The sequence below is a fragment of the Simochromis diagramma genome, unplaced genomic scaffold, assembly GCF_900408965.1.
Source record: "Simochromis diagramma unplaced genomic scaffold, fSimDia1.1 OVJJ01000123.1, whole genome shotgun sequence".
In the NCBI taxonomy this organism is placed as follows: domain Eukaryota; kingdom Metazoa; phylum Chordata; class Actinopteri; order Cichliformes; family Cichlidae; genus Simochromis; species Simochromis diagramma.
The window spans coordinates 4,932,860-4,954,192 of NW_024386778.1; the positions used below are offsets into that span (position 1 = coordinate 4,932,860).

Below are 21,333 nucleotides of genomic sequence, written 5' to 3' on the forward strand. Positions count from 1 at the left end.
CTGTGAAATTTTATGATGTCTTGCAGCCCAGTATTGCAGCAAAACATGTAGAAGACCGTGTCCATTTCACGCTTTGTCTCACCAAAACATGAAGTGGTACCAGCAGAGGGAGATGTTTTATTTCAAGCCACCACGAAAATAATTACAGGAAAGTGTTTAAAAACACACATTCACACATTGACATATAAATGCATATTAGCTGCTAGCTTAATCGTTTCTGGCAATTACAGACCCTGAAATGTACTCCATAACTTTCTTGCTAACTAGTGACTTCTTGGCTTTAAGTATATTATCTCCTCCCACGGGAGATAATTTCACATGTGGATTACACAGTATTTACACAGTGGACTGGCGTGTCTATTACATGCTTTGCCATGATATCAGGTTGTGTCTTGATATCAGTTATTAAGTTAGGGCCCATTATTTTTGCCTTTAGCACTCACAATAGTATGACAGCAACAAATCATAATGAAGGATTTCAAACAGGATAGGCCATAAACACTGATGATGAAAAGAAGAAGTGATGCTTATTAGATGCTAAATAATTTGAAGGGGATCGGATTAAATAACCTTGTGCTTCTTGCTACTCCTGGACATGTTAGTGTAAGTTATTCCATCCATCCATTCTCTTCCACTTATCCTTATCACAGTCAAAGGAAGGGCTGAAGCCTATCCCAGGTATATTAAATCAAATCAAATCAAATCAAATTCAAATCAAATCACTTTTATTGTCACATCACATGTGCAGGCACACTGGCACAGCACATGCGAGTGAAATTCTTGTGTGCGAGCCCCACAAGCAACAGAGATGTGCAAACACAACAACACAAACGAGCAAAATACAAGAATGGCCGACCTGAAACTAATAAATATATGTACAATATATAATAGTGTATGCATTTCTGGATGTGTATACTAAATATTTTCCTACGTGTGTGTATGTGTGTGTGTGTGTGTGTGTGTGTGTGTGTGTGTGTATACACATTTTTACAAATTAAATAGTAAAAAAATAAAAAATAAAAAATAAATAAATAAATAAAATAATGATAATAATAATAATAATAAAATATATAAAATATACAGAGTTGAATATGTGCAAAACAAGTGGCATTTATATACAGTGTGGAGTGCATAATGTTGAAGTTCCAGTAGTGAAGCTGAGGTGTCTATGACGTGTTCAGCAGTCTGATGGCCTGATGGAAAAAGCTGTCTCTCAGTCTGCTGGTACGGGACCGGATGCTGCAGAACCTCCTTCCTGATGGAAGTAGTCTGAACAGTTTATAGCTGGGGTGACTGGAGTCCTTGATGATCCTCCCCGCTTTCCTCAGGCAGCGCTTCCTGTAGATGTCTTGGAGGGAGGGAAGCTCACCTCCAATTATCCGTTCAGAGCACCGCACTACTCGCTGGAGAGCTTTGCAGTTGTAGGCGGTGCTGTTGCCATACCAGGTGGTGATGCATCCAGTGAGGATGCTCTCAATGGCACAGTGATAGAAGGTCCTGAGGATGCGGGGGCTCATGCGGAATCTTTTCAGTCTCCTGAGAAAGAAGAGGCGCTGCTGCGCCTTCTTCACTGTTTTGTTTGTGTGTACTGACCACGTAAGATCCTCAGCCAGATGTACACCAAGGAACCGGAAGCTGCTCACTCTCTCCACAGCAGCGCCGTTGATGGTGATGGGGGTGTGTACTTCTCTGCACCTCCGGAAGTCCACTATCAACTCCTTTGTCTTTGCGACGTTGAGGGTGAGATGGTTGTCTTGACACTAGTGGGTCAGGGCGCTGACCTCCTCCCTGTAAGCCGTCTCATCACCGTTGGTGATAAGACCTACCACTGTAGTGTCGTCCGCAAACTTCACAATGATGTTGGAGCTGTTAGTGGCTGTGCAGTCGTAGGTGTAGAGTGAGTACAGGAGAGGGCTCAGTACACACCCCTGTGGAGCACCAGTGTTCAGTGTGATGGGGGATGAGGTGATGCTGCCCAGTCTGACCACCTGGCGTCTGTCAGACAGGAAGCTAAGGATCCAGCTGCAGAGGGAGCTGCTCAGTCCTAGATCCTGCAGTTTCCTGTCCAGCTTCGAGGGAACGATGGTATTGAATGCTGAGCTGTAATCTACAAACAGCATTCTCACATACGTGTCTCTCTTCTCCAGGTGTGACAGGGCAGTGTGTAGTGTCAGGGCTATGGCATCATCAGTGGACCTGTTGTGGCGGTATGCAAACTGTAGAGGGTCCAGTGAGTCGGGTAGTGCAGAGCAGATGAAGTCCCTGACCAGCTTCTCGAAGCATTTGCTTACGATGGGGGTCAGGGCTACAGGTCGCCAGTCGTTCAATGAGGAGATGGTGGAGGATTTGGGTACAGGGACGATGGTGGCCATTTTGAAGCAGGCTGGGACTACAGACAGAGAGAGGGAAAGGTTGAAGATGTGCGTGAACACTCCAGCCAGCTGAGCCGCGCATGACCTGAGGACGCGGCCGGGAATCCCGTCCGGATTAGGGAAAGAAGCAGAGTAAGGGTACACACAGAGAGCAAATGATAAGTTATTCACTATGATTATTCTTTTTCTTTTCTTTTCTTTCCTTTTAATTGTTTGCGTTTTTCTTTCTTCTTGCATCTTAACATGTTCAAAAAATGAACAAAATAAGACATTATCTGTCCATTCCTTTTACTGTCAGCACATACTTCTGTGTTAGTTCACATTGTCATCATTGCTATTCTACTGATATAATTTTATCCCCAAAAGTAAGAAGTATAAGAAATATCTTATCTACAGCAATAGAAATGCGTGTTTTTAGTTAAAGTGTGCTTAATTAAAAATATTACTTTCCAGCTTGCCAATGTTAGCTTTTCATATCACCGAATATCTGTGTGCATGCTGCTGCCTCAGCTCATGTTACTTAAAAATTAACCCACAATGTATTGAATAATGGCTTTAAAGATTGTCATAAAATAGTGTGCAAATACTGATAACAGTGCAAATGTTTGCAATATAAAAAATAAATGAAATTGAGCAGTGGTCATTGGCGAGGAAAAACGTTACCGCGTCTGTTATCTCCTTGTGTCTCTGGGAGCTGGTGGGATATTTAGTCGCGTTGGACAGGGTAGCGTGCGTGAATGGAGGTCTGTGAGGAAGAAGCAGGTGTTGTCGAGAGTTTTTCTCTATGCTCCTTCATTGTTTGATCGTATGTCACTTTGTGAGCGGTCTTCAAATGATTGAATAAATTTGTAGTGTTGCTCTGTGGTGCAGCTACGGCACCGTAGCAAAGTTTACACATTATGTCTACTTGATCCACGTCTGACTCCGCGAACCCATAATGTTTCCAGACCACTGAAGCTCTTTTACCTCTCTTTTCAACCAACGGCATTCTTTCTTCAGCAGCCATTATTCTCTCCTCCCCAAATAACTTCTGCTTAGCTTTCCAAGCTTCCCTCGGGTCCTCTTAATTTTTGTGAGGCGTGTTCGAAACGCAGAGAGATGCGCTCGATTTGCCACACGGAGCAGCGCGTGAGTAAAGCACGAGGGAGGTGCTAATAATCGGCTCAGTCATTTTTAATGATCGTTGAAAGCCCAGGTCGTAATTTAGATGAAAATTCGATTAATTGAGCAGCCCTACCCCTGCATTTATTCTTATGTTTTTTGGCAGCTTTTGAAAATCTGTGGCAGCTGTTAATGTCAAATCTAGCCTTTTTTAGTAACATAAGCATCCAAACTGTTTTTACATTTAACCAATATTTCTGTTTAATTACACTTTAATAATAATAGTGCTCTTAGTAAATGGACTGATTCTTATATGTACTCAAAGCACGCTCTACCCAATCACACAAGCACTGTCTTCTAAGGTTCTTAGTGCTTCCTAACTACCATTCATACACATTCATACTCCAATTTAGCAATTTAGGTTAGTATCTTGCCCAAGGATACTTGGCATGCAGACTGGAGGAGTCAGGGACGAACCACTAACCCTCCGATCAGTAGATGACCTGCTCTACCTCCTGAGCTACAGCCACCACCAGTAGTAGTATTTGTTTTATTAAAAATTGTGTTTAGACACAAGTTTTGTTGTGAAAGTCCGAAGCTGTGAACTAGATTAGTGGCCTGTTCAGTGGTTAAAGTCTAGGTTGGCTTTGTAGTTGAAAATAAAGTAATTTAGCTTATCCTTCTAAACAAATAAATTAAATTTTTCTAAAATGAAATAATCTGCAACATTTTGCGGTAGCCTATGTTACATATAAACACTGCCACATGCTTTATCTGGTCATTGCGCTTATTAGAGACTGTTTATATGGGACGTTAGCCTTTAACAAACACATTTAAATTAGGTGGTCTTTTTTTTTTAAACACATATCTCTTCAGGCCTGTTTTGGGTTCATTGAGAACATGGTTGTTGTTCAATAATAAAATTATTCCTCAAAAATACAACTTGCCTAATAATTCTGCACTCCCTGTATGTAGCTGACGGCTGGTAACTGTGCAGGGGTGGATCTAGCAAAGTTCTGCCAGGGGGGCCAGGTGGGGCATTAACAGGGAAAGGGGGGCACAAAGAAATACTTTCTTATTCTTATTTAAAATGTCTGGCTGTTATTAAATAATTATCTGAAGCTTACAACCAAAGTTTTTATCTGACATAAAATGTATAGAAATCATACATATACCAACAAGATTGTACATCACTGTCACAACAGCGTTTGTTTTCATTCAAAGGCTTTATGGCTTTAATACCTGGTGGGAAGGTCTTTAGTCAAAATGCCCGGGCTGTTTTTTTGTCCCAGTCCAGCCCTGGGCACGACATGCAGTGAATTAATCTGAGAAGGTGCATCAAAAAATAAATGGCCGCACCAGCGGTGCACATCGCAAATCAGCTTGCATACACACATTAGTTGTTCCTCTTCTTAATGACGGTATCTTAGCTAACAACCCCAACTACCAGATTCAACTTGTAATTGGCTAAAAATAACTTAGCCTACTGGTGAGAGGGACGTTGTTAGCTTTCCACATTCTGACACTTCAAAAGCTTCAGGAGCTTTCCGCTCAGCACAGCATCAGCACCACGGAAATACACGGATACATCCATAGACTCGAGACACAATGCATTTTTGGGACTTTCAGGTGTATGGACCAATGTTTTATTTTCTGAACAAACCAGAAATCTTTAATGAGCAGCTAGATTTGTCTCGCATTAACTGGCTGAGTTAATGCATGGAGCTTGCATTTTCAACTGCTGGACATCACTACCTGACAAGTTTAACTATCTTCAGAACATTGCAGAGGCCTTATTGACAGTACTTGGCTCTACATATCTGTGTGAGCAGATTTTCTCTCACATGAGTCCTCAGGTAGCCGTCTGAATGCTGGACACTCGGAGACCTGTGTCTCTGAGTGGGAGACCAAAGATCACATTAACATGTGTGTCTCTGTATTAACAGACATGCCATATTGGCTTAGTTTATTTTTCTTATTATTGTTGTGAGGAGACCATAAATAGCATTTGTATTTTCCATTGTACAGTTCATTTGCTGTTATGGAGTTCTTGTTATGGATAAAAAGTGTCTTTTTTGTTTCAAAATAGCTGATAACTATTCGCTGATAGCTGCCAACATCTGCAAACAAATATAATTCTATAAAGTGGTTCTATATATTGTGTAACTGTTCATATAGAGTGTTATTAAATTTATTGCTAATGCAATCATATGGCACACTGACTTCTGAAGAAATTTTAAATGGCACTCGCCATCAGAAAGGTTGCCTACCCCTGCTTTAGATCAACCTGGAACTCTCAGGTGTTTCCTCCTCAGGAACTCTCTGCAGGAGGGGGAGACACAGGAGAGGTGGAGGAAGATCTCAGCCTGGGCGTCTATTGTCTCATGTAGTCTGGAAGATGAATGGATGGTGGGGTGGGTGCAGTTTTCTCTGTGGTGGGGTTGGGTGGACTGTCCCGGGCTCTGTGGGGCCGGGGGGCGCTGCTGCGCTGGGCCCCGGTCTGGATGGGCCTGGGCCCCCTTTCCCTGGCGGGTCGCGGAGTATGGGAGTGCCTACTGGGGTCAGCGGGGGAGCTGGCCCCAGGGAGGGGTCACCTGCCCCTCCCTTCCTTCCCTCCCCATCTCCAGCTGCCTCCCTCTTCCCGCTCCACCACAACCACCCACACATGTAGGGCCTTGGAGTAGGGGTATGTCACCAGGGTGCAGAGGAGGCTACCCCCCCCTGTCCCCTTCTGGCTGCCTCTGCCTCAATTTTATCCCACAACTTAGACATTCACATTACTCACACTCTCATTACGCATACATATAGGATCTTGGGGGTGGGCACGATACAGGGAGTCAGAATTACCATCAGGGTGTACACCCCACCCCTGGCGTCGTTGCCCACCTCTCAATTTTGAATACACGTAGACATTGAGGGCTAGCAGGAGGGACTATGCGCTTACCTGCTGCTCTCTGGCAGGTAGCTCCATGCCCTCCTGGGTTTTAATTGCACCTTAGAACACACATGCATCAACACTACAATGAGCGGGTGGAGGGAGGTTTGGAGTCTTCTCTCACCCCCGTTCTCTGCGGCCTGCTGGAGCGGGGGGGCTAGGAGGAGGAGTTGGCCGTCCGACTGCGGTCTGGAGTGTGGGGCCTCCCTGCTGCTGCGGAGTCGGGGCGGTCTGCCTCTCCCCACCGCAGGGAAAAGGGTAACACCACCTGGGTCTGGGTGCAGTTCCCCCCTCCAGGGGCAAGGGTACCTAGACCCGGTTCGTAGAGTACGCTTGGGGAGTGTGACCGTGTGTACAGCGTCTCTTTATGTCTGTCTCCATGTTGGTTGAGTGTGGAGTAAGTGCATATGAGAGCATGAGGGTGGGAATGGATGTTTGTGTCTGTGTGTGCCTGTATGTCTGTGTCTATATGTCAGGTTGGGTATCAGACGCCACCTCTCTGGGGACATCTCAGGCCCTCCAAGGTTTGGAGGCCTATCTCCACCCACCACCACTTCCCCTGCCAGTGGCAGGACTCCCTCAGGTGTCGGTGCGTTGGTGGTTCTTTGTGTCTGGGGGTGGGCGTCCGGGTACACACCGGCTCACTCCTTGGCGGCCGCTTATCGGGGCCTGGAGCCTGGGGCTCGCTCGGGCCACTTCGGAGGTGGGGTGCCCCCGGCCTCTCGGCCTGGGGCTCGGTCACTCAGGCACAGCTGGCTGCCGGCGGAGCTCACGGGCGCGTCACTGCAACTCCCCCTGGCTTCTGCTCCGCGGCTGCTGAGTGAGCCCTCATCTGGGACTCTCCTCAGCTCTTACTGGGACAGTGGCGCGGCTGCCCCTCTGTTGGTCTTCCTTGGTCTCTTGTGTTCTGGGGGCCTCTGGATGTCTGGAGTTTTGATCCCCTCCATACCTGCTTCATGCCCTGGAGGACGGGGCTGTGGCTCCCCACACTCCCTAGCAGATCGTTACATGGAGAAACCTTTGGAATGCAAGCATGCTGATCCACACAGGTATGCACACAGGTGTACACACGGGTATTCACAGACGCGGACTACAGCTTTCTTGGCTGCTGCCTCAAAGCACATTGTGCGCTGTCTATCTTGCGTGCTGCACAATATCGTTTATTATTTAGTATCTACTGATATCTACTGCTAGCTAGTTTATTGTGATGGTGCCGTTTTTTTTATTTATTATGTTGCTCTTTGTTGTTTGCTTTCTCTTCTGTTTTTTTTCTCCATACAGGTGACCCAGGAGTTTTGTTCTTTTTTTTTTTTTTTTTTTTTTTTTTTTTCTTTCTTCCCCCCCTTCTCACCGTCTCTTCTCCCATTTGGTTTTCTTTCTCTCCCTCTCTTTCTTTCATTCTTTCTCCCTGTCCTATCCTCCAGTCATGTCTGTCCCGTTTGTAGCAACTGAAAATAAAATAAATTCATAATTATAATAAAGGTCAATCAAATGGACCAATATGGCAAGGCCATGACGATCCACTTGGTAAAATAAATCCGCTTGGCATCTTTCTTGGCCTTAAGACAACAATTCTGATGGCTATAGATCCAAACGGGACACAAAAAAAAAAAAAAAAAAAAAAAAAAGATCAACCTGTTTTTACTTATTGTTTCATTTGTGCTTTGGTTTGGGAAAGTTGTTTCTTTACTGATCTTTTCTTGTTTTCTGTTATTAGACTTGAGATATGACTGCTCTATGCTGTTGCTGATGACTCCAGTTAATTCTACAAGACATGCTGTGTAAGTAAATACAAGCAATGATAGTTTGGTCTGCATTTCTTGAAAGATCACATCCCACAAACTTAGTTTAGAGGGTCCACCTGTCTGCACAGTATATAGTGAAGTTTTTGAACAGTGAATTTTGTTTTGTGCCCAAATTATTCTGCAGATTATCAGAATGAAAAGTTATTGGCCATGTTTGCATAGTCCGTTTTAAAAATGTGCTTTCATGACATTAATGTGTGTCGGGTGGTGGTCAGGGCTATCCAGACTGACAAATGGGACATTTAATGTCAACTCTCCAGGGGGGGAGGGAGCCTGTGATTGTCTAAATTAGGGTCTGTTCTATAGCAAATGCAGAAAAAATGTTTCATGAAAGCAAAATAAAAAAAAAATATGATTGTTTCCTTGCAGGTCACCAGGAGAGATGGGTCCTCCGTCACAGATGGTTGGTCAGTCACCTGCAGGTTCAAGGTCATTGCATCTCCAACCCACATCCACTGCCAATGTACTTAAGGAACTTTCTTCTGCACTTACATTTGGATCACCTAAATCCATGACAGTCATTCAGGCAGTAGTGCCACGATTGGAAACAAGCCATCCTTAAATTATTACAACACACCAAGCTTCTGTGTTTGAATGCAAAAAAAATGTAATTTTATTTTGATTATATACGTAATGTAACTTGCAATGCAATGTTAAAGGAAGCCAAAACTTAGTTTCAGAATAATTAAATCTGAGACTTAGTTTCATTGTAACATTATAACAGTGATGGTAATATAATTGTTTGTTGTTAAGCAGAACAGTGTCCAGTATGTTGGCTGATATACTTTTTTGCATTTTAAAATAAAAGTTGGTCTGATTTAATTTTACAAGAAGTGCTGTTAATTATTCTTTTTGAATTATACTTGCATACAGTGTTATATGAATATAGGTGTTGTATTAGAAATGTCAAGGATGACAAAACATAATGTGATTTTTTAAAAAAGTAAGTTACCACAAATAGTTTTTTAATTTACTCAAACTTGAAATGTTTGTCTGTGGGTAAAAAATTTATATTGTGCTCCGAGAATCATCAGATTATTCTTAGTACTGTGTATTTGAAATGAATAAGTTGTTCTTACTTAGTTTTTTTGAGGCAGCGTACACAACCAGTGCTTACAGTAACATAAAAGAAAAGAGTAATTAATAGTGACGCATATCTACGAGTAAATAAAGAAACTCATTACCTGGAAGCTCATTTGTAGGCTATGCATCCATGTTGCAAATTTCCCCTTCAACCATAAACCAAAGATCACTGAGATCAGGCAACTGCGGGGGGCATTTTGAGATTATTTGAGCTATGTGACATTATTCTGCTGGAAACACTCATCAGAAGATGGTTACACTATGGTCATAAAGGGATGGACAATACTTAATTGGTACAAAAGAGCCCAAACAGTGCCAATAAAAACGTCATTATACCACCACCAGCAGCCTGAAGCTTTAGCACAAGATATAATGGATCCATCCTTTAATGTTTTTACAGTAAATTCTGACCCTGTCATTTGAATATTACAGGCAATGTTCATCCAGCCTTCTGTTGTCCAAGATTGGTTATTTTATCTCATAACAGTTTTAATATTTATTACAGTTCTGATTATAGACTTGAGTCTAATGCAGTCACATGCACTGCTATTTTCAGGAATTGCAACCAGTTGTTATCAAGTCCTTATATTATATGCATATCTATCCTAGCTGTTCAGTGATCATTAAAATTGCTTGGAAGTGTGGCACAGTCATCATTGCCACGCAATAAATCAACAAATCAGCTTTCTATCAGTTCAGATAATGTTGCATGTAAACATATCATTCTCAGTCAATTTACAGCCTTCATGAAATGATATGCTATTGTTCAGTCGTATAAATATTCAAACCAACCTGACACCAAACTAACACCCATTTTTTCTACTACATTCCCTGACAGTTTTGTTGGTATTGATGTGATGAACATATATAACATTGCCTTTTCCTGGCAGAGACAGAAGATGGGGCTGGTGTTCTATATAAAATCTCAGGTTTGTCAGGCATGATTCTATTAGCCTGTGAATACACCGCAAAAACTTTTGCAAAGTTTCTGGTAACTGCCAATAACATCCAGTCAAAGTCAGATCCTGACAGCCAATAACTGTCTACATCCTGCAACTAGTGGTAAAATTCAGGTTTGATTTTTATGTTTTTTTTTTTTATTAATGAAGTTCAGCTCTCCCTGCTGTATGTTAAGTAGCCTAAGAAAAACAACATTTATTCAGTACTGTCAAAAAGCTGCAGGGGACTGAAGAGTGCTGTCTAATAAACAGCAAGCATTCCTTCTGTATGTAGACTGTATGAATAAAAGAACAGGTTTGTGCACTCTTGTTCTCACTCTCAGCTTCTTCTTGTCAGAGGTGGCAAGACGAACAGCATGTATTAACATAAAATCCAACTTACAAAATGTTCTAAGTATAATACAATTTTCATTGTCCCCAGAATGATTACACAAATCATTCATAGCACTATTTCTTGCTTTACCTTTGTTCCAAAGGAACGATGGTAAAGCAATGCCTTTACATTTACATGAAATTTAAATGCACTGCTTTGCCCCCTCTAAGATCAAGCCTTCTTTCCTGTATCATTGATGCAGAAAAATATTATGTTTGGTATTGTATGAGATGTTTTAGGTGTTGTAGTTCAAACTACCTGGCATAAAAATACAGTATCTTATGGTATAAGCAAGTAAGCAATTTAGTGATAAACAATAGATAAAGTTTTTTGTTTGGGTGAGTTTTCATATCCTACCTACAAATCTTTCAAACACGATTAGCATCAACATACTATTTGATTGATAAACATAGTTTCAAATGTTGAATATTTAAATAATTTACAGGCTTCCAAAATGAACTCATGCCATGCACAGGATGCAAAGACAACTGTTGTGTAATTTTGAAACTGAAAGCGAATTATCTCATTCAAAGCCACAGCAAATAGTGGCATTTTATCTGGTACCAACTTGCATCAAAAGATGGCGTCGCCTAGAAGTGAAATGTCATCAGTGGTGAAATATTGTAATTAGTACATTTAAAGAGAATGCCAATAAATGTTAAATATTTATCACATTCCAGTGTCAATGTAGCTCACAGCTTTAACAGTGTAAATGTGTCTATTAAACAAACCTCCAACTTGACATTGAATCTGGAAAAAGTAATTCAAGGAGCCACTGCATAACCAACTTTAGTCTCTTTATTTTAGCCACAAGGCTGTATCCTAGCCTTCTTCCTTTTTAATAGTTCAGATTCGTTTGAATGGATATAAATACTTTTGCTGCACCATTGACCTTAGTGAAAACCAGTGATGGAAAAGGCTTTTAAAAGAAAAAAAGTGTTTCCATTGATGCCCCTGGCATGTTATTCCCTGCATGCCAACTAGCCAAACCTATCTTTCAGCCATCAATCTTTATGCATCACACTGTAACATCATGACTGAAAGAGCACTCTGACCACAATGCCATTTCTACTAATGTAGTCTGTGCTAGTTCTGACAATTGTAAATATCTGCAGCAGAAACTGTCTTTCCTCTGTTGAATTTGTGCAGAAAACTTGCAAATCTCCCTTGTTTCACCATCACTTAACACGTGAAGAAGGAGAATGTTTCATTGTGGGTATAAAGATGTTATAGATTGCAACAAAATCCTGCAGGATAACAATAAATTTATTCAGGCTCAAACAAAATCATGATGGCAAAGTTTAGCCCCTTTCTTTAACAGGTCAAACTGATTATTCTCATTGGGGCATATGCTACCAAACATTGCACGCTGTACAACTTCAGCTTTTTTTTTTTACTGTCATCACCATGCACTGCTTTGGAAAAGTGTGAAGGGATGTAAACCTTTTCTGAATAAGTAACGCAGGGTTGCCAATACTAATTTATCTTGATTTTCATGCTTTTAGCCTTTGCCTGATACTCTGCACTGTAAAATGTAATATTGTGTTTAATTAAAAATATTAAATAGGCTGAACTCAATTTTTACTTAGAAAAACTAAATAAGCTGGAAGTTTTGCTTCTCAGTGCGGAAGGATGAAAGATGTGTTTTGAAAATGCCACGTGACTACCGTCCTCCTCCCTCTGGATCAGTCCGCATGTTCATGGTGCCAGCATTTGTTATAGAATATGTTGAGCAAACCTGGAGAAGCGTCAGCTCAAGAGATTATTGTCATTGCTGTGGATCTTTACCTGATACACTGCACTGTTAGCCTTTGCAGTAATTTCCATAGCTTAGTACTGCAAAATCAACAGTAAAAAACTCTAAAGGATGTTAGCAGTTTAGTACTGTAATCTCATGTAATTGTGGGAAAATTCCATGAGATTACATTATTTTTACGGTAACTCACCGTACTCATGGAAACAGCTGTAAAATACAGCAAATGTAACCATTGGTGATGTTACTGAGATTATACTATTACACCATCCGGATTTCTGTTGTTTTCTACTGTAGATCTAAGAGTAATTACTTAAATCCTCATTCAGAGTGTATTACTATAATATGCGATTCACTGTGAAAGTAGTATAACATATAAACTACAATATACAGCATAATTTTTAACTTAAGGAGTAAGTTGCAGCCACACTAAAATTTAATTCCTTGAACTGAATGGAACCTCATATATTAATAAATGTATTTGTTTATTCAAACAATGTGAAACATTATTAATACTGTAAGGTTAGTATTGTGATAGAGTCGAGTATATTTAATTATACTCTTGTAGACATTATGACATTATGCTAGTACATTTTTGGTGAACAAAAAGTACATCTAAAAGTTAATTTCAAGAATACTGTTATGTACTAAAACGGGGGCCAATATAGTCCCAAGAAGCATTATTAGTATACGTACTAGGTAAGGTATACTTGGGAAATATAATTGAAGTCTACGTATAAGTATACTTATTTTTTGTATGGCCAGCAACAAAAACTAATGGCTACATTTAGAGTAATGTTTAAAAATGACTTCATTTAGCAGGGTGTTCCTTTTTTCTCTTCTTATTCTTTCTTATACTGGACCTTCATTTGGTTTGTATAAGGTGGTACTTTTTAAGAAACCTCTGCCTAACTACAGTGAACTGACCTAATAATATGCTCTGGTCGTCATTTTACTCAAGTTAAGGTGTCACATCCATGAAACCTACACCACTAACCAGCATCAGTCCTACAACTTCACTGTCAAAATTAATAAATTCTGGGACAAGCAGAAACTGTATTTTTAGCGGTGCATTTTGTGGCAGGCCAGACTGCTATTAAATGCACTCTCCTAAGCAAATAATTCCTTTGTAGCACGACTTCGTCTTGGTTCAGAAGAGATGTCCTGGATATACGTGATAATGTAACAGGGGTGTTTATGTTTGTTCATGTTTAGCGCGTTGGGTTGTGTTTTTAAAGCGATTGTTACGTTTTTAAAGCTTTGTAATGCCACAGGTGCGATAGCCGACACCACACCTTCACCTGACGTACAACGTGACGTATGACGCACACGTCGGGTATTCACTTTCAAAACAACAATGGGGATAGAAAATATTGCTCGAGGTGGTTAATGATCCTTTCGCTGGTTGCCAACCACCATTAAATAACAACAAGAAGAAACTATTGATCTGCTTCTCAAGTTTTGCACGTTTAAGCCGCAATTCAGACTCAAACAAAGCTGCAAAGCAGGAGAACAACATGACCATCAACTATTGATGAATAGACCGTTAACATGTGCAACTTAGAAGTAGTCAGAGGTAACTGGATGTTCAATCGGGTTAAATGCAAGGTTGATTGGATTATATCTGAAGATCGTATGCTATTCGTGATAACTCTGCTAGACTCCAAATTGCTCGTCCATGCGGGAGTATCTCAAAATTAAATGAAACCACTTAATACTTTTTCCCTAAAACGGACTGACATGGAACACATTAAAGTTGGATTGACACCAGCTAATCAGTCTGAAGATAAGTGTTTTTTTCACTTATTCGAGAGAAGTCAGAAATGCGTTCTTAGTACTGTTTGTTTTGACTTTCAAGCTACCCTACCAGGATATTTTCATTCAAATGCTAAGACAAAATGTCAATATCTATGAATGTGGAGACTCAAAAGACTAGATAGGTAATAGTTGCCAATGGATATATGAGACTTGATAGAAACTTGGACGTTTGCAACAGGTGAATCGGTGAACTACCGAGGTTGCGCCCAAATGCTTAAAGCTGTTAGCTGGTCAGTGTTTTCAGGTGTGCTTGTACTACCTGTACGGTGCGGGGTGCTGACTAAGTCATGTTAAACCCATTAAAGAGTCGAGCTCAAATATCTTTTCATTTTTGTGCACTGCTCTCTTGTCGGCACACATTTTCTGTTTATTGAAGCCTTTTGTGAATAATTTTGATCATGTAAAAACTGGGAATTGGTCCCTATTGACAATACTCTTACTTTTTGCATTGTATATGTCATTTAGGAAAGGTAATTGGTCACTGAACTTTTTGCAACTATGTGTATTTCTAAATTTTGTGGCTTCAGTGCACGCAAATATATATTGTTCAGTTTGCATGTTAAAAGCCACAAACATGTAGCTAACTATAGGCTTTCTTGTGGAACTGAGAACTGTCCTGCCACTTTCAGAACATTTTCTGCCTTTATTCACATATGCCTAGGAATCACAGAACAAGAAGGGAGACCACTAAGGAGGAGTTTTATAAGTTCACTGGTGACCTCGGCTGTCAAGTTCCTGGATGTGGGTATGCTGCACAAAACTTCACAACTCTTTGTGCCCCTCTCAGATTTCATATCAAAGATGGGGGGGAAAGTATTATGTCCATTTGAAGGCTGCTCTAAATACTTCAGTGTCCGAACATCATTTTCCAGCCATATTTCTCAAAAACATAAGTAGACAGTTCAGCAGTCAAGGCAACAAGAATTTGGGGGATTTGCCATAATACAAGGACAGGACACAGTTAATCTATTAGAAGACAGTTGACTTTGTGTCATTTAAAAATGCAGGCTAAAATGCTCTTGCCAACCAGCACTACACAGAGCATCATAGAGGAATTTCAGGATCTTTGCAGCTGTAACAAAAGTAGACACTGAATCTAACACCATCTCTCTTTTTTTTAGATGGCAGACCAAAGAATTTGAATGACACCATTACTCTGGAGCTTGGGAATGATTTCCACTCCAACTGTCACATGCAATCACAAGAGGAGACAGAGGTCATCCAGAGGACAGAAGTATGGTTAGAATTGTTGTGGAGGCCATGCAAGTTAACTGCAGAAACATTAAACGTGCATCTTGTGAAGAGGTTGCTAAGATCATTGTAGACAGATACCCTCAAACATTTGCAGATTTTACTGAAAAGGGAGAAAGACTGGGTTGTGGACATTATTCACTACTAAGAAGCATCAAATCTAGAGTTGAACATGTTAATCGAGATAATACAACACATAGACTTCGTCAAACAAAGAGAACCAGGAATGAGGAAGACTGCAGTCCCAACAGTAATGCAACCTCACATAAAAAAGTTAGATGCCTTGTGGATAGCTATGGCTGTATAAATTGGCAGCCAGTTGAACTTCCTGAGGGGGAAACGCCAGCTTCTTTAGAGGAAAAGAAACGCATCTTGTTAACAATTTTTAATTCAGAAGGACCTGGAGCTGTGGAGAGACCTGATGTGGATGACTTCATGTGCCTCACATATATTTCTCAGCGGCAGCTTATCAACAGTTGTCCCTCACTTTCAGTAGCTGAAATTCAGGAGCAGTGCCATTCTTGTTTACTCGGAAAGGTCTTTCGAACCACTTTTACAAACTCACAGGCATCGATATCTGTGAGCACTTAGGTCAGGCCCTCATAACCAAAGGCAGAAGGATTGTTAACTATTTCTCCACCCAGAAGCTCAAATGGAACCTGGGTATAAGGACACTCATCCAGCAGATAGAAAGTGAGGGAGTTTTGACCAACAACAAGGTTGGCACAGCAGCCATACTTCTCATGATGAAGTATTACAAGGAAGATGAAGACTCCCTCTTTGTCTTAGCAGATGTAAGCTTTTTTCATACAGCTCTATGTTTAATGCTGTTGCTTGCTGTCCTGTTATATTTTTTTATTTGTTACATAAAATATCTTGGTCCTTTTTCTGGCAGGAAACATCTACCAGGATGTCCCTTGAAGCAGAGAGCAACCTGCCCATCACCCCAAGGCTGATTATGCTTGGTAAGAAGTCATTTATGAAATAGAGCTGATTAGACCATATTAGAATTTCTGTTTGGCACAGGAGCTTTTCGTGGACACAGGTATCCAGTCTCTGTTTTGTTAGCTCAAATTTCTGTAATTTCCTTTATAAACCAAGGTTGTTGGACAAGTGTCTCAGTGAATCCAGCCAAGTAACAATATCAAATTTCACATTACATATTACTGATCAACGTAGTAGTCTAGCTACACCAACAGCAGAAATACTGAAGTCAATACTGTAAAGTTTAACAGCAGCACAAACTATGAACTCCAAAATAACCATACAGTTGATTCATCTCTGGTAATTTAACTGGGCTGACTGTTTGTTAGGTGTGTTTAATGTGCAGAATAATTCCCAATTATGTACAATTATAATATGTTAAAACGGACTTATGTACATAAGGCCATTAATAATTAACTGTACGTAGCTATTTGCTTTATGACTATCTAGACAGTGTGAAGAAGTGAAGTATTGAAATTATTTTTATGTTGCATAATGACAACATGTTGCCCCTATACATTTAAGGACAAAGTTCAATGACCACCACCTGCTGGATGGTGAGTGCAGAGGGGCGTGTAATTGTTGAGCTGGACAAAGAGAACACCTTTGCTGATGCAATGTCAGTCTTGTTTGGTTCATTCTATGTATTGAACCTGGAATACCAGGAGTCGGCGTGTGCAAGATTTTTTGTAAGGATAAACCCTGAAGAGGGAACAAAATGTACCTCCAAGGTTGGGACAAGCAGAAAGACTGGGACCACTGTGAAGCGAAATGTTGTTCACATTAACCCTCATGTCACAACTTTCCTCCAGCAGCTTACTGAATTTGAGTGGAGAACTTCAAATTAGGTAACTGTTTTTGCCATTTTTAGTGAATTTCTTGTATAATTTAGGTGACCAATGTGTTGTTACCTGTGTCTCCACAGATGATCCATGGCCCATGCTTTCTGGACATTTACACAAGACGAACAACAATGAAGACAAGCTCTCTTGCCATCTTGCAAGACGCTGTCTCTGTCCAATAGGTTTTTTGAGTGCAACAGTTTTAATTTTTTTTCCTTCTTTTACCCATTTGTTAAAAATTATTTCAGCTACTTACACTTTAATTGTCACATGCATTGGCTCACCCTACAAATCAATGAACTCAGTCCACAAAGCAAGATCAGGGTTCAGTGCAGGTCAGTCAAGTTCCTTCACACCACACACGCTCATCCATGTCCTTGTGGACCTGGCTTTGTGCATTGATTTGGTGGTGTGAGCCAGTATTTTGGACAAAGTGTATATAAAGGCAGAAGTGTGGGGCTTGATATTATATTCATTACAATTCAGTTTATTTGTATGGTGCCAACAAAATGAATGCCAAGGCACTTCACACTGTAGGTTCAAGACCCTACAAAATATAACTAAGAAAACCCAATACTTGAGCATATGTTGTCTGCCATGATATGGATATGACATAATATCGTTATTGTTTGTACAACCATCTGAGAAAATAATGTATTACATGGTTTAGTAAAAACAAGTGTTTCCTCAATGAAAATGTTTTCAGTTCTTTTCAGTTTTTGATTTTGGAAATGTGTATTTCAGCAGGGAAAAATCAGTGATAATAAATAAAGTGGTGTAAAGCACATGAATTATATTTTGTGTGTGTGTATCTATCTATCTATCTATCTATCTATCTATCTATCTATCCAATTTTTTTGGAACCCTCCAGTCTCTTACAGTATGTTACTGTTAACTGAAATTACAGTGAAATTACGACCTGTTAAAACAGTAAATGACCGCCTGTTGGGACACGGTATCCTCTAGCAGAGATGAATATTTTTGGTACTGATTATGCGTGATAACGGTAAGTTACTGGTTAATATATTGCAGTTTATTACCTTGCAGCGGGCTTACAGTGACATACCGTGAATAAACGGTAGTATACCAATTTTTTAATCACAGTATGATGTTACTTTGTTGGCGTAATTTACGACATAACGACATAACGGTATCTCACTGGCGACAGTGACGCCAGTGAGATACCGTAAAAAAGGCTACGGTGCGTTACCATAATTTGTCCAAGAGTATTATACCACACCAGCAAAAAACGGTATCATCCTGCAGAACAGTAAGCTACCGTAACACGGCGTCACGGTATGACACTGGCAACAGTGATGCCAGTATGTTACCGTAAAGTGGCGATGAAAAGTCTAACAGTGTGACTTGGTGAGTAAATGCTTACTCTTATTCAAACTGATTTTGTGGCTTCTCTTCGTTTAGCACCAGGTTTATAATCTTGCTAGCTAGTTAGTGTTAGCCTAGCGTTGCTGCTGCCGCTGGGCTCATGTTACTTAAAAATTAACACCACAGCCTTAAAAACCTTACATAAAACTATGTCTGTGAAATTTTCTGTTGATTGTTTGAAATAAAAAAGTGAGATAAGAGCCCAGACAAAATTCTTTGGGAGGTGCAGCCGTTAGGGGTGGGGTGTGGTGTGGGGGGTATTTTCAATCCATAGCCATAACTAACTAACTAACTAATTATATATATCATGTTTAACCTGAGTAGCAAAAGACCACAGGGGGGAGGGGGGGGTTGAAAACAATATGCCACGAGTTAGCAGTGCTCACCGACTCTTATCAAGCCTTGACCTCCCGGTCAGCTATCACGCTGGTGGATAGCGGAGCTCTCCGAAAACGTGGAAGCACTTTTGCAAATATGTGATATTTGAGCATTACACAGCTACATTCTCGGCTGAAAATATCTTAAAAGGTTATTTTGTGACCAAGAAAGGGTAGTCTGGGGAAAAGGAGGATCGCATTTGTCGGCCACGGTTGTTGGAGCCTGTGCCTACTTGTAAGCGCGGCAATGGCGGAGGAGCACGGCTAAAAAACGTATTACTTTTTCTGGGTCACAAAATAAACTTTTAAGATATTTTCAGGCGAGAATGCAGCTGTGTAAAGTTCAAATATCTGCTCGATTTATCAAGACATCTCATATTTGCAAAAATGCACCAAAGTTTTCAGAGATGTCCATTTTTTTCATGCTTTGTGGCAGCTTTTGAACATCTGTGACATCTATTAATGTCAAATCTAGCCCTTATTTAACAACATAAGCAAACTCTATGCTACAATGATTGCACAGCCATTAAGGATCAAATCGGTTTCTGAAAAATGTTCTGCTTTTTCTCCCTCTGCTTGCTTCTTACTGTCTTTGAGGCTCGGGACCAGCACTCCTGTTGTTGGACAGAAAGACATCTACTCAGTGGTAAGTATTTTGGTTTTCCAATATATTAGCAACTGTCAGTGACATTTATATTAATCAGGCTGAACTTTAATCATACTTTAGATCAGCCTGTTTTACTTATTGTTTTATTTGTGCTTTGGTTTGGGGAAGTTGTTTCTTTACTGATCTTTTCCTGTCTTCTGTTATTAGACTTGAGATATGACTGCACTATGCTGTTGCTGGTGACTCTAGTTAATTCTACAAGACATGCTGTGTAAGTAAACAAACAACAACAGTTTGGTCTGCATTTCTTGAAAGATCACATCCCCCAAACTTAGTTTAGAGGGTCTACACTGTATTTAGTGAAGTCTGCAAGTTTTCTAACAACAAAATTTGTTTTGTGCCCAAATCATTTTGCACATCATTAGAATGAAAGTTATTGGCCATGTTTGCATAGCCCTTTTTAAAATGATGCTTTCATGACATTATTGTGTGTTGGGTGGTGGTCACGGCTATCCAGACTGACAATTGGGACATTGAATGTCACCTCTCCGGTGGGGAGGGGGCCTGAGATTGTGTAAATTGGAGTCTGTTTTATACCAAATGCAGAAAAAATGTTTTAAGAAAGCAATTAAGTTCATGTTCCAAAAAATATGATTGTTTGCTTGCAGGAAAACAGGAGAGATGAGTCCTCCGTCACAGATGGTGTGGTCAGTGAAGATGGTCGCCTGCAGGTTCACGCTCATTGCATCTCCAACCCACATCCACTGCCACTGTACTGAAGGGAAGTTAAAGACTTTCTTCTGCACCTACATTTGGATCACCTCGATCCATGATAGTCATTCAGGCAGTAATGCCTGGACTGGAAACAAGCCATCCTTAAAATAATACAACATTCCAGCTCCTGTGTTGGAATGAAAAACAAATGTGTTGTTTAACTTAGAGACTGCACTTGTGACAGAACAACAAATATTTTATTTTGATTATATAAGTAATGTAAGTACAAAACAAAATTGTGGTAGGCCTAAACCTATTTTCAGATTAATTACATCTGAGACTTTGTTTCATTGTAAGATTATAACAGTGATGGCAATATAATTGTTTGTTGTTCAGCAGAACAGTGTCCAGTATGTTGGCTGTTATACTTTGTTGTATTTGAAAATAAAAGTTGGGCTGATTTTAACATCATTAAAAAAAGTGTTGTTAATTATTTTTAATCATATTCAGGTTACCACAAATTGTTTTTTCATTTAGTTGAACTTGAAATGTTTGTCAGTAAGTAAACAATTAGTATTGTACAGTCAGATATATCAAGTTATTCTTAATACTGCAGACTTGCACTGTATAGGTTGTCCTAACAGTCATCTTAAGTAAGCTTTACTTAGTTTTTTTGAGGCAATGAGTTTCCTCAATTTTTTTGAGTTCTGGGAACTAATTAGATTTTACAGTGTGAGGTCTCCAAAGTGCTTTTGTTTGTTTAAAACAATGCAGTGTAAAAATGGAAAAGGTGTAAGTGAGGATGTCATTTACTCATGCTAAGGAATGTTTAGACAATCTTCAGAACCCGAGACAACAACTGGTAGTTACCAGTGTTGGGCAAGTTACTTTGAAAAAGTAATTAATTATAGTTACTAGTTACTTCTTCAAAAAAGTAACTGAGTTAGTAACTGAGTTACAATATTCTAAAAGT

The 21,333-nt window shown here is 40.1% G+C and overlaps 1 protein-coding gene, 2 long non-coding RNA genes and 1 pseudogene across 3 annotated transcripts in view; 2 read left to right on the forward strand and 2 right to left on the reverse strand.

The window, feature by feature from the left end:
- ntm (neurotrimin) overlaps positions 1 to 21,333 on the reverse strand; it is a 471,010-nt gene that overhangs the window by 223,664 nt on the left and 226,013 nt on the right. The window lies entirely within an intron of this gene.
- LOC120722572 lies at positions 8,042 to 8,810 on the forward strand. The gene is made up of 2 exons (XR_005693522.1): positions 8,042 to 8,189; positions 8,583 to 8,810. It is a non-coding gene; the product is annotated as an uncharacterized LOC120722572 (long non-coding RNA).
- Positions 14,137 to 16,933, forward strand: LOC120722482 (annotated as a pseudogene).
- LOC120722588 lies at positions 16,309 to 17,049 on the reverse strand. Its single transcript, XR_005693540.1, has 2 exons — positions 16,979 to 17,049; positions 16,309 to 16,537 (listed from the first exon to the last, which is right to left on the reverse strand). It is a non-coding gene; the product is annotated as an uncharacterized LOC120722588 (long non-coding RNA).